Source organism: Thamnophis sirtalis, unplaced genomic scaffold, assembly GCF_051295495.1.
Source record: "Thamnophis sirtalis isolate CommonGarterSnake01/CBP01778 unplaced genomic scaffold, rThaSir2_p1.2 scaffold_3, whole genome shotgun sequence".
NCBI classification, from domain to species: Eukaryota; Metazoa; Chordata; class Lepidosauria; order Squamata; family Natricidae; genus Thamnophis; species Thamnophis sirtalis.
The window spans coordinates 24,031,813-24,045,433 of record NW_028261383.1 but is presented as its reverse complement, the minus strand read 5'-3'; the positions used below and the strand labels follow the sequence as shown (position 1 = coordinate 24,045,433).

Here is a 13,621-nt window from a genome sequence, read left to right as displayed (position 1 = left end):
TGCTGTCACTCATTGTTGGCTCACATTTTAAGTGATTCTCCGCTAGGACTCCCAAGATCCCTTTCACAATTACTGTCATTAAGCCAGGTTTCATATAGTTTGTATCTATACAATTGGTTTTTCTTGTCTAAGTGTACAACTTTAATTTTAAATCTTTTGAATATTATTTTGTTAGAGCCCACTGTTCAAATCTGTCAAGTCATTTTCAATCTTGACAGTGTCTTCTGGGACGTTGGCAATTCCTGCCAGTTTAGTGTTGTCTGAAAATTTGATGAGTTCTCCTTCTATCCCCTTGTTTATGAAGATTTTGATGAGTACTGGGTCTAAAATGCAACCTGAGGGTACCTCATTGCTTACTTCCCTCCATGTGGGTGTAGTTCCATTGAGGACTAAATCTTGAGTACAATTTGTCAGCCAGATAGGAATCCATCTTGTGGTGATGCTGTCTATCCCAATTTTTTCTAGCTTGCCAAGAAGTAGCTTGTGATCTACTTTATCAAATGCTTTACTGAAATCTAAGTATAAAATGTCCACAGCATTTCACTGGTCTACTCTGTCAGAGTTTGCACAACATGACTGCTATTTTGAGACAACCCAGGAGCAAAATACAGGACAGAGGTTTGTCTTACAAACAGTGGTGTGTGCATGCATGTGTACACACAAACATTCTAGATACAGCTAGGCAAGCAATCTCCAATTCTACAGCCTCACATGGCCTCCCTTACAAAGACAGCTTCTTAAAGTGACTTGCTGCTGACTTGCTCTTCTTTCATCATATCAGTTTACAGCTGGTCAGCTATTAAATCTTCATTACCCCATATGCTCATTTAGTCACTTTGTCAAAGAATTAAATAAGGTTTGTTTGGCATGATCTGTTTTTGATCAACCCATGTTGGCTACTGTTTATAACTTTTGTTTGCCTCTCCCCATGAGGATCTCCGCAACATAACATGGAAAAGGAATGGGAGGGGCAGGAAACTGAGCTCCCAGTCCCCTTTTCTCCTTTCCTGCCTGCTCTCTAGGTGCAAGGGGAAAGCTCTTTGCATTTAACCCCTTTGCTGAAGCCGCTGCTGGGAGGGGGGCGACTGAGATGCCTCTGGAGAATGCCAAAGTCCTCCTGCCAGGTCCAGAGAGAGGCCTCACCCATATCACCTACACAAAAAGCCAAGGGATGGAAACAAGCACCCAGATTTTTTTTTAATTGAGACTGAAAATCATTGCACTAGTAAAAGCAACTTGCCTGCACTAATCCACAATAAATTAGGTGAAAATTAAGAAATTAGGGGTAAATGGATGTTGAAGAGGAGCAGGGAAGACCTGCAGATGTCACTGGATTACAAGGCTCACCATTCTTCACCCATGCAATTCCTGGCTAGTGATGCTGCCATTTCCTCAATATCTAACCTTATAAAGCATGTCAGGAGTCCAGCAGCGCCTTTTTTAACCCATTGTATTAAAAGGTGCAGCTCCTATAAGCCTTTTCACAAAATTTCTTAATCTGCAAAGGAGCAATTCGAGGCCTTCTGATTTTTGCCACCATAGACTTACAGGGTCTCTTCACAATCCTGCAGAGAATGCCTTGTACTGAGTAGGTGGATTTCCTAGCTTTCTCCTACTGTTTAAGGGTTTTCATTTTTCAACAAGCCATTTCCCCTTTTTTACTGGTAGAATTTTGTATCATCGAAGATATCTGTAAGTCCTGGAGAGATTATACATGTACACATATATGTGGTTACTGTTGGAAGAAAAATCTGATCCAGCTCTAAGGCAGAAGAAAGATGCTGGGAATAAAATGGAGGCTGATTGAAAGGGATTCTTGTTTATTCATGAGCAGAACCAGCAATATCATGTAGCTCTGGGAAAGCTGAGAAAATGGTTAAATGAGTGGATGGAGCTTTAGGCTTCTGTGAATTTGAAGTATGGACTGTTCTCAGGATTGTGCAATGAAGGGGCTTTAAAGTCTTTTGCGATTTCAAGGGTGGTGGGTTAATGCTATTATGTGCTAAAAGATCACCTCCTGTCCTTAGAATTTGGGTGGAGGAATGCAAATTTTAATCCCATTAATTGGTGTTGAAGGTCTTTTGTTTGTGAATAAACTGGCGTCCATTGTCTTCTCTTACTTTTTCCTTATAGGAGGAGCCACAATCTGTACCTTTAGCTCCTATCCCTGAGAGATACTGGCTGGAGAATTCTGGCTGAAAAACCTGGGAGCACCCAGGGAGAAAAAGGCTGGGATTCCTGACATGTAGCATTTATATTATCTACCATTAAAAATGCAAAAAACACTTTTGAAAATATTTTTACATACCTAATTGTCCAATTTCTACAAAAATAAATATCCAGCAACTTCTTATGCTGAAGGCCAGATAGCCATTATCAAAATAATATGTTGCAACTTTTTTCTTTCCACTTCCCCAACAAACACCATTACATATTTGCCTACAAAAATATCAGGCAAATTCTATTGAATTTAATCAATTTAAATAGTCAATTTCTCAGCTGGACTTACAATGGGACACTAGAAATGAAATTCAAGCCTTCTCTACATTCATCACTTGGGGCAGCATGTGGATTTTCCTGTCTGCGATAAGGGTGGAATATTTCCTGAAGCACCATCCACACTCGAAGCACTAAAATGGTTGTATACAACAACATGATTTAAAAGGTTAACCCTAGTACTGAGATCTTTCCCACGGTCTGGACACTCGTAGAGTTTCCATCCTGTGTGAGTCCTCTGGTGTTTAACCAGACTGGAATTATTACTGAAACTTTTCCCACAGTCAGCACATTCAAATGGTTTCTCTCCTGTATGAGTCCTCTGGTGTTGAACCAAGCTGGAATTCTGACTGAAACTTTTCCCACATTCAGGACATTCAAAAGGTTTCTCTCCTGTATGAGTCCTCTGGTGTTTCATCAGGTTGGAATTATTACTGAAACTTTTACTACAATCAGAACATTCAAAAGGTTTCTCTCCTGTGTGAATCCTCTGGTGCTGAACCAAGCTGGAATTCTGACTGAAACTTTTCCCACAGTCAGGACATTCAAAGGGTTTCTCTCCTGTGTGAGTCCTCTGGTGTTGAACCAGGCTGGAATTATGACTGAAACATTTCCCACAGTCAAGACATTCAAAGGGTTTCTCTCCTGTGTGAGTCCTCTGGTGTTGAATCAGGCTGGAATTCTGACTGAAACATTTTCCACAATGAGGACATTCAAAGGGTTTCTCTCCTGTGTGAGTCCTCTGGTGTTGAACCAGACTGGAATTCTGACTGAAACTTTTCCCACAGTCAGGACATTCAAAGGGTTTCACTCCTGTGTGAGTCCTCTGGTGTTTAACCAGACTAGAATTCTTGCCGAAACATTTCCCACAATCAGGACATTCATACGGTTTCTCTCCTGTGTGAGTCCTCCGATGTTGAAACAGACTTGAAGTATGACTGAAATTTTTCCAGTCTGAAAACTCGTACAGTTTCCCTCCTGTATGAGTCCTCTGGTGTTTAACCAGGCTGGAATTTTGACTGAAACTTTTCCCACAGTCCGGACATTCAAAGGGTTTCACTCCTGTGTGAGTCCTCTGGTGTTGAACAAGGCTGGAATTCTGACTGAAACATTTCTCACAATCAGGACATTCAAAGGGTTTTTCTCCTGTGTGAATCCTCTGGTGGCCAATGAGGTTGGAATTTTGACTGAAACTTTTCCCACAGTCAGGACATTCAAAAGGTTTCTCACCTGTGTGAGTTCTCTGGTGGCCAATGAGGTTAGAATTCCGACTGAAACTTTTCCCACAGTCAGAACATTTAAATGGTTTCTCTCCTGTGTGAATCCTCTGGTGGCCAATGAGGTTGGAATTTTGACTGAAACCTTTCCCACAGTCAGGGCATTTAAAGGGTTTCTCTCCTGTGTGGATCCTCTGGTGTTGAACCAGGCTGGAATTCTGAATGAAACATTTCCCACAGTCAGGACATTCAAATGGTTTCTCTCCTGTATGAGTCCTCTGGTGTGTCACCAGGTTGTAATTGTTACTGAAACATTTTCCACAATCAGGACATTCAAACGGTTTCTCCTTGGTGTGAGTCCACGTTGCCATGCTCACTAAAGCATTTACTGCATTGGGAGCACTTGGAAAGCTTTTCTCCTGTGCAAGTCCTTCCATGATCCACAATGGAGTTGTTCTTACTAAACGTTTTGCCACATTCAGAGTGTTTGTATGGGTTTTCCCAACTCTGGATCCTATCAGTCATAATCAGCTGTGATTTGCAAGTTGTATCCTTCCCACAACAGGAACGTCCATGGAGCTCTACCAGAACTAATATTCCTGAGAATGTCAAAAATATGTTGTCAAATTTGTTTGGTGGTGTTTTGTTTCAAGCCGTTTTCTTCCTCCCAGAACAAGGCCTGCACCATTGTCTGCTCTACGTGGTTTTCCAATTGTCTTTTTCTTCCCCAGTAACTTCCAGATATTTCCCCCTTTTGCTGGATGGAAAAATAATCTCCCTTGACAATTCATGTAATATATGCTTGAACTTTCCCAGCTAGAAATCTCTTCTTGACTTTCTTTCATTTCTCTCTCAACTGCTGATAAAGGTGAAGAATTGTGTGGCTCTCTGAAGGAAATGGAAAATATTTGAATTTCTTGACTGACTTGCTTTGCTGTTCAAGCTTGCTTGTTATCCTCAGTTGTCCAGAGTGCTCTTATTGCCATCCACTTTGTCTATAAGATTAAAATAAAAGTATATTTAAAGTTCACTGCGTCAATCACAATTTCTTAGCAGTGCAGAGGGTTGTTTTCAAATACAATCAAGTGGGGAAAAAACCATCCTCTTTGATTTCTATTGTTTTCCTTATCAGGGTATCAAAAATATTATCGCAACTGAAGATGAAACTGCTTGTGTTTTGTTGGTATTTACTTTGAAAAACCTGCTTTTGGTAATGTATTGTATATTATTATTTTGAATCCTGCTGAATAACAATCCAGTTATTGTGGTTTCTGAATGTGATTGCTGCTGCAAACTCTGACCAGCAAGGTCAGCTTCAGCACTTACTGCAGTCTGATTCAGCACAGCTGATTGGCAGGTGGATTGGACTGCCAGAATTGCCGCAATCAGCTGCTCCAGGCTTCAGGGATTGTCAAAGACCATTGCTGCCTCCATGCCTTGCATCTTTGGCTTCTGGTGGGGCTACATTTGGTGTATAAGATGCACCCACATTTTCACCCTCTTTTTGGGGGGAGAAAGATGTGTCTTATACTCCGAAAAATATGGTATATCTCTCACTCTACAGCAGGAAGCCACTGCTCTCCTATTCCCTTGTCTGCATCAGGTTTGGCCCACAGAAGCCTCTGCTCTCCTATTCCCTTGTCTCCCACAGGTTTGGCCCACAGAAGCCTCTGCTCTCCTATTCCCTTGTCTCCCTCAGGTGTGGCCCACATAAGCCTCTGTTCTCTATTCCCTTGTCTCCCTCAGGTGTGGCCCACAGAAGCTTCTGCTCTCCTATTCCCTTGTCTCCCTCAGGTGTGGCCCACAAAAGCCTCTGCTCTCCTATTACCTTGTCTCCCTCAGGTGTGGCCCACAGAAGCCTCTGCTCTCCTATTACCTTGTCTCCCTGAGGTGTAGCCCACAGAAGCCTCTGCTCTCTTATTCCCTTGTTTCCCTCAGGTGTGGCCCATAGAAGCCTCTGCTCTCAAATTCCCTTGTCTCCCTCAGGTTTGGCCCACAGAAGGCTCTGCTCTCCTATTCCCTTGTCTGCCTCAGGTTTGTCCCACAGAAGCCTCTGCATTCCTATTCCCTTGTCTACCTCAGGTTTGGTCCACAGAAGCCTCTGCTCCCCTATTCCCCTTGTCTGCCTCACATTTGGCCCACAGAAGCCTCTGCTCTCCTATTCCCTTGTCTCCCACAGGTTTGGCCCACAGAAGCCTCTGCTCTCCTATTCCCTTGTCTCCCTCAGGTGTGGCCCACATAAGCCTCTGTTCTCCTATTCCCTTGTCTCCCACAGGTGTGGCCCACAGAAGCCTCTGCTCTCCTATTCCCTTGTCTCCCTCAGGTGTGGCCCACATAAGCCTCTGCTCTCCTATTCCCTTGTCTCCCTCAGGTGTGGCCCACAAAAGCCCCTGCTCTCCTATTCCCTTGTCTCCCTGAGGTGTAGCCCACAGAAGCCTCTGCTCTCTTATTCCCTTGTTTCCCTCAGGTGTGGCCCATAGAAGCCTCTGCTCTCAAATTCCCTTGTCTCCCTCAGGTTTGGCCCACAGAAGGCTCTGCTCTCCTATTCCCTTGTCTGCCTCAGGTTTGTCCCACAGAAGCCTCTCCATTCCTATTCCCTTGTCTACCTCAGGTTAGGCCCACAGAAGCCTCTGCTCTCCTATTCCCTTGTCTACCTCAGGTTTCTCCCACAGAGGCCTCTGCTCTCCTATTCCCTTGTCTGCCTCAGGTTAGGCCCATAGAAGCCTCTGCTCTCCTATTCCCTTGTCTACCTCAGGTTAGGCCCATAGAAGCCACTGCTCTCCTATTCCCTTGTCTACCTCAGGTTAGGCCCATAGAAGCACCTGCTCTCCTATTCCCTTGTCTACCTCAGGTTAGGCCCATAGAAGCCTCTGCTCTCCTATTCCCTTGTCTACCTCAGGTTAGGCCCACAGAAGCCTCTGCTCTCCTATTCCCTTGTCTACCTCAGGTTAGGCCCACAGAAGCCTCTGCTCTCCTATTCCTTTGGTTCCCTCAGGTGTGGCTCACAGAAGGCTCTGCTCTCCTATTCCCTAGTCTCCCTCAGGTGTGGCTCACAGAAGCCTCTGCTCTCCTATTACCTTGCCTCCCTCAGGTTTGACCCACAGAAGCCTCTGCTCTCCTATTCCCTTGTCTGCCTCAGGTTAGGCCCATAGAAGCCTCTGCTCTCCTATTCCCTTGTCTACCTCAGGTTAGGCCCATAGAAGCCTCTGCTCTCCTATTCCCTTGTCTACCTCAGGTTAGGCCCATAGAAGCCTCTGCTCTCCTATTCCCTTGTCTGCCTCAGGTTAGGCCCATAGAAGCCTCTGCTCTCCTATTCCCTTGTCTGCCTCAGGTTAGGCCCATAGAAGCCTCTGCTCTCCTATTCCCTTGTCTACCTCAGGTTAGGCCCATAGAAGCACCTGCTCTCCTATTCCCTTGTCTCCCTCAGGTTTGGCCCACAGAAGGCTCTGCTCTCCTATTCCCTTGTCTCCCTCAGGTGTGGCTCACAGAAGCCTCTGCTCTCCTATTCCCTTGTCTCACTCAGGTTAGGCCCATAGAACCCTCTGCTCTTCTATTCCCTTGTCTCCCTCAGGTTTGTCCCACAGAAGCCTCTGCTCTCCTGTTCCCTTGTCTTCCTCAGGTTAGGCCCATAGAAGCCTCTGCTCTCCTATTCCCTTGTCTGCCTCAGGTGTGGCCCACAGAAGCCTCTGCTCTCCTATTCTCTTGTCTACCTCAGGTTTGTCCCATAGAGGCCTCTGCTCTCCTATTCCCTTGTCTACCTCAGGTTTCTCCCACAGAAGCCTCTGCTCTCCTATTCCCTTGTCTACCTCAGGTTTGTCCCATAGAGGCCTCTGCTCTTCTATTCCCTTGTCTACCTCAGGTTTCTCCCACAGAAGCCTCTGCTCTCCTATTCCCTTGTCTACCTCAGGTTTCTCCCACAGAAGCCTCTGCTCTCCTATTCCCTTGTCTACCTCAGGTTTGTCCCATAGAGGCCTCTGCTCTCCTATTCCCTTGTCTACCTCAGGTTAGGCCCATAGAAGCACCTGCTCTCCTATTCCCTTGTCTACCTCAGGTTAGGCCCATAGAAGCACCTGCTCTCCTATTCCCTTGTCTCCCTCAGGTGTGGCGCACAGAAGCCTCTGCTCTCCTATTCCCTTTTCTCCCTCAGGTGTGGCTCACAGAAGCCTCTGCTCTCCTATTACCTTGTCTCCCTCAGGTTTGGCCCACAGAAGCCTCTGCTCTCCTATTACCTTGTCTCCCTCAGGTGTGGCCCACAGAAGCCTCTGCTCTCCTATTTCCTTGTCCCCCTCAGGTTAGGCCCATAGAAGCCTCTGCTCTTCTATTCCCTTGTCTACCTCAGGTTAGGCCCATAGAAGCACCTGCTCTCCTATTCCCTTGTCTGCCTCAGGTTAGGCCCATAGAAGCCCCTGCTCTCCTATTCCCTTGTCTCCCTCAGGTTTGGCCCACAGAAGCCTCTGCTCTCCTATTACCTTGTCTCCCTCAGGTGTGGCCCACAGAAGCCTCTGCTCTCCTATTTCCTTGTCCCCCTCAGGTTAGGCCCATAGAAGCCTCTGCTCTTCTATTCCCTTGTCTACCTCAGGTTAGGCCCATAGAAGCACCTGCTCTCCTATTCCCTTGTCTGCCTCAGGTTAGGCCCATAGAAGCCCCTGCTCTCCTATTCCCTTGTCTACCTCAGGTTAGGCCCACAGAAGCACCTGCTCTCCTATTCCCTTGTCTCCCTCAGGTGTGGCCCACAGAAGCCTCTGCTCTCCTATTCCCTTGTCTCCCTCAGGTGCGGCCCACAGAAGCCTCTGCTCTCCTATTCCCTTGTCTACCTCAGGTTAGGCCCATAGAAGCCTCTGCTCTGCTATACCCTTGTCTCCTTCAGGTTAGGCCCATAGAAGCCTCTGCTCTCCTATTCGATTGTCTACCTCAGGTTAGGCCCACAGAAGCCTCTGCTCTCCTATTCCCTTGTCTGCCTCAGGTTTGTCCCATAGAAGCCCCTGCTCTCCTATTCCCTTGTCTACCTCAGGTTTGTCCCATAGAGGCCTCTGCTCTCCTATTCGATTGTCTACCTCAGGTTTGACCCACAGAAGCCTCTGCTCTCCTATTCCTTTGTCTCCCTCAGGTGTGGCTCACAGAAGCCCCTGCTCTCCTATTCCCTTGTCTCCCTCAGGTTAGGCCCATAGAAGTCCCTGCTCTCCTATTCCCTTGTCTCCCTCAGGTTTGACCCACAGACACCTCTGCTCTCCTATTCCCTTGTCTGCCTCAGATTAGGCCCACAGAAGCCTCTGCTCTCCTATTCCCTTATCTCCCTCAGGTTTGACCCACAGAAGCCTCTGCTCTCCTATTCCCTTGTCTACCTCAGGTTTGTCCCATAGTGGCCTCTGCTCTCCTATTCCCTTGTCTACCTCAGGTTAGGCCCATAGAAGCACCTGCTCTCCTATTCCCTTGTCTACCTCAGGTTAGGCCCATAGAAGCACCTGCTCTCCTATTCCCTTGTCTCCCTCAGGTGTGGCGCACAGAAGCCTCTGCTCTCCTATTCCCTTGTCTCCCTCAGGTGTGGCTCACAGAAGCCTCTGCTCTCCTATTACCTTGTCTCCCTCAGGTTTGGCCCACAGAAGCCTCTGCTCTCCTATTACCTTGTCTCCCTCAGGTTAGGCCCATAGAAGCCTCTGCTCTTCTATTCCCTTGTCTACCTCAGGTTAGGCCCATAGAAGCACCTGCTCTCCTATTCCCTTGTCTGCCTCAGGTTAGGCCCATAGAAGCCCCTGCTCTCCTATTCCCTTGTCTACCTCAGGTTAGGCCCACAGAAGCCCCTGCTCTCCTATTCCCTTGTCTACCTCAGGTTAGGCCCACAGAAGCCCCTGCTCTCCTATTCCCTTGTCTCCCTCAGGTGTGGCCCACAGAAGCCTCTGCTCTCCTATTCCCTTGTCACCCTCAGGTTTGGCCGACAGAAGGCTCTGCTCTCCTATTCCCTTGTCTCCCTCAGGTGCGGCCCACAGAAGCCTCTGCTCTCCTATTCCCTTGTCTACCTCAGGTTAGGCCCACAGAAGCCTCTGCTCTCCTATTCCCTTGTCTGCCTCAGGTTTGTCCCATAGAGGCCTCTGCTCTCCTATTCGATTGTCTACCTCAGGTTTGACCCACAGAAGCCTCTGCTCTCCTATTCCCTTGTCTACCTCAGGTTTGTCCCATAGAGGCCTCTGCTCTCCTATTCCCTTGTCTCCCTCAGGTTTGACCCACAGAAGCCTCTGCTCTCCTATTCCCTTGTCTGCCTCAGGTTTGTCCCATAGAAGCCTCTGCTCTCCTATTCCCTTGTCTACCTCAGGTTTGTCCCATAGAGGCCTCTGCTCTCCTATTCCCTTGTTTACCTCAGGTTTGTCCCATAGAAGCCCCTGCTCTCCTATTCCCTTGTCTCCCTCAGGTTAGGCCCATAGAAGTCCCTGCTCTCCTATTCCCTTGTCTCCCTCAGGTTTGACCCACAGACACCTCTGCTCTCCTATTCCCTTGTCTGCCTCAGATTAGGCCCACAGAAGCCTCTGCTCTCCTATTCCCTTATCTCCCTCAGGTTTGACCCACAGAAGCCTCTGCTCTCCTATTCCTTTGTCTACCTCAGGTTTGTCCCATAGAGGCCTCTGCTCTCCTATTCCCTTGTCTGCCTCAGGTTTGGCCTCACAGAAGCTTCTGCGCTCCTATTCCCTTGTCTCCCTCAGGTTTGGCCCACAGAAGCCTCTGCTCTCCTATTCCCTTGTCTCCCTCAGGTGTGGCCCACAGAAGCCTCTGCTCTCCTATTCCCTTGTCTCCCTCAGTTTTCTTCCACAGAAGCCTCTGCTCTCCTATTCCCTTGTCTACCTCAGGTTAGGCCCATAGAACCCTCTGCTCTCCTATTCCCTTGTCTACCTCAGGTTAGGCCCACAGAAGCCTCTGCTCTCCTATTTCCTTGTCTGCCTCAGGTTAGCCCCACAGAAGCCTCTGCTCTCCTATTCCCTTGTCTGCCTCAGGTTTCTCCCACAGAAGCCTCTGCTCTTCTATTCCCTTGTCTGCCTCAGGTTTCTCCCACAGAAGCACCTGCTCTCCTATTCCCTTGTCTGCCTCAGGTTAGGCCCATAGAAGCCCTTGCTCTCCTATTCCCTTGTCTGCCTCAGGTTAGGCCCATAGAAGCCTCTGCTCTCCTATTCCCTTGTCTGCCTCAGGTTAGGCCCATAGAAGCCCTTGGTCTCCTATTCCCTTGTCTGCCTCAGGTTAGGCCGATAGAAGCCTCTGCTCTCCTATTCCTTTGTCTGCCTCAGGTTAGGCCCATAGAACCCCTTGCTCTCCTATTCCCTTGTCTGCCTCAGGTTAGGCCCATAGAAGCCCCTGCTCTCCTATTCCCTTGTCTGCCTCAGGTTTCTCCCACAGAAGCCTCTGCTCTCCTCTTCCCTTGTCTCCCCCTTTTCCCTTGGTCTCACCTCCTCTGTCCTTCCCGCTCTTTTGCTTCTGACCCATTTTTTCTCAGCCAAGCCCCTCCTGTCTTCTCTTTCGCTCCCTCTATCTCCTCCCAAACCCTTCTTTTATTCCCTCTCCCCTACTACTTACGTAAGGAAGCAAAAGCAAAGAAATGCATAAATATCTGTGTTGCACTATGCTCAGGGTTCCTTCCTTCTTAGGAGGATTAATAAATGCATCGGCTTATCAACACCCACACACTTGGATTCTGCCTTGTATTACACTGAGCCACACATGTCATTCAGTTATGTCATGGTAAGGTTGGTGGCCAATAAACTTTATAAATAAATGAATAAACTTGTAAGGTCAAAACATTCAATAGCTATCTTTTAAAAAGTGCTGGGTTAAGCACAGCTGAACCTGGTTATTACACTGATAGGGACACCAATAGGAAACACGGTGCTTGTTAGCTAGAAATGGAAGTAAAACAAAACAGCCCAGAAAAGATTCATAAGAGAATAAGTTGGGAATGATCTTGGAGGTCTTCTACTCCATCCCCTGATTCAGGCAGGAGACCCTATTCCATCCTGAACGAATGGCTCCCCAATCTCCTCTTAAAACCCTCCAGTGATGGGAGCACCCACAACCTCTGGAGGGAAGCCATTCCCAGAGAATCCTCCTTAATTTAAAATAGACTTTTTAAATCTTCCCACCAGAAGGAAAATTGCAGCCACCAGTTTCACAGCGTGCAGCACCAGTGGGCTTAAACTTGGGGAAGAAAGGAACCTGCAGCAGCAGCAGCTGAAATGCTTCAGCCCAGTTGCTTCTCTGCTTCTAGGCCGTTGAGGGAACCGAACTTGCTCCCGGACTCTCCTCCCACCTGCCCTCAACTCACCTTCCAGCCGCTGCTTCGATCATGGGAAGAGCAGAAGAGCCGCTCTTGTTCACGATCTTCGCCCCATGAGTCATCCGGAAGAGATTTCTCTATGCTTCTCTTCTCCACTCATCCTGTCTAGCAATGCAGTGTTGATGGTTTTCTATGCACAAATGTTGCCTGGTCGCCATCTAGCGACCTGAAGTGGAAAAACATGCTTGTCCAGGCTCCTCCAAGTCGTTTGGAACAGGGGACTTCAACCATGGCATGTTTAAGAATTGTGGACTTCAACTCCCAGAATTCCTTTGCTTTACTGCTTTGCTGGCTGAGGAATTATGGGAGTTGAAGTAATATATGGCAGGTCCTTTGCAACTGAGCCAAATAAAATAGCGAAATTTGACACTACATAGCTCCATTTTGGTGCCTTTGGGTCAGTCTTGATGCCTGGCCTTGCAGTTTCCTTGGCAAGGGGACTTCAACCATGGCATGTTTAAGAATTGTGGACTTCAACTCCCAGAATTCCTTTGTTTTACTGCTTTGCTGGCTGAGGAATTATGGGAGTTGAAGTAATATATGGCAGGTCCTTTGCAACTGAGCCAAGTAAAATAGCCAAATTTGACACTACATAGCTCCATTTTGGTGCCTCTGGGTCAGTCTTGATGCCTTGGAAAATAAGTTGACCCTCTTTTCTTTATGGCAGGCACTCAAATATTGGAATACTGCTATCATGTCTTCCCTTGTTCTTTTCATTAGACTAGGCATATCTAATTCCTGTAACCATTCTTCCTCTGTTTTAGCCTCCAGCCCCCTAATCATCTTTCTTGCTCTTCTTTGCACTTTCCAGAGTCAGATGGTTTTTCTTATTTAAGTGTAAAATTTTACACTGCTTACATCCCCCTATCTGAGTGTAGTTCCACCAAGGACTACATGTTGAGTACCATTTGTCAGCTAGTTAGGAAGAACGGCAGAACATTCAAACGCAATTGTTGAATAATACATCTGTTATGTGGATTACCAACAGAACAATTGATCAGACCTGCTACCCTTTGCCGAAGTGGCGTATAATAATGCTGTCCATTGCAGCACTTGATTAACTACTTTCCAAATTACCAGTGGCATGGAATTTGTCCCCATGCCTGAGCTGCCCAGAGAACCCCACTCCTCAATGTCTTTGACTGACTGGATGGACTCTCTCAAAAAGGGGTGGTAGAATACCAAGAAAGCCCTGGTAGATGCAATTTAAGAATATAAAAAAACAAGCAGACAAGCACTTCTCACTACAACCCCCCCCCCCTTCTGTGTGCAAGATAAAGTCTTTCTATTGACCAAATACATATGGTTGAGGATGCCTAGGAAGAAATTGGGACCTAGTTTTTTAGGTTCCTTCCCAATAGTAAAAATAACTAACCCAGTGGCAGTTCAGCTCTGTCTTCCCTGAATTCTAGAGAAAATACACCCAGTTTTCCATTGCAGCTTGCTGAAACCTGTGATTGGGTCTAGTTTTGAGACCTCAGACCCTCAGACCTCCTCCTATAGTAATACAAGGAGCAACACATTACGAAGTGGGGGGAAAAAAACTAGACTCCAGATTATACAGAGGTCGTTTGCAATTATGCATTGGAAGGGGTAC

The 13,621-nt window shown here is 47.2% G+C and overlaps 1 pseudogene across 1 annotated transcript; it reads right to left on the bottom strand.

The window, feature by feature from the left end:
* Positions 1–1,803: 1,803 nt before the first annotated feature.
* On the bottom strand, positions 1,804–12,094 carry LOC148047626 (uncharacterized; annotated as a pseudogene). Its single transcript, XR_015696157.1, has 2 exons — positions 12,013–12,094; positions 1,804–4,708 (listed from the first exon to the last, which is right to left on the bottom strand). The product of XR_015696157.1 is annotated as an uncharacterized LOC148047626 (transcript).
* Between the last annotated feature and the right edge of the window lie 1,527 nt (positions 12,095–13,621).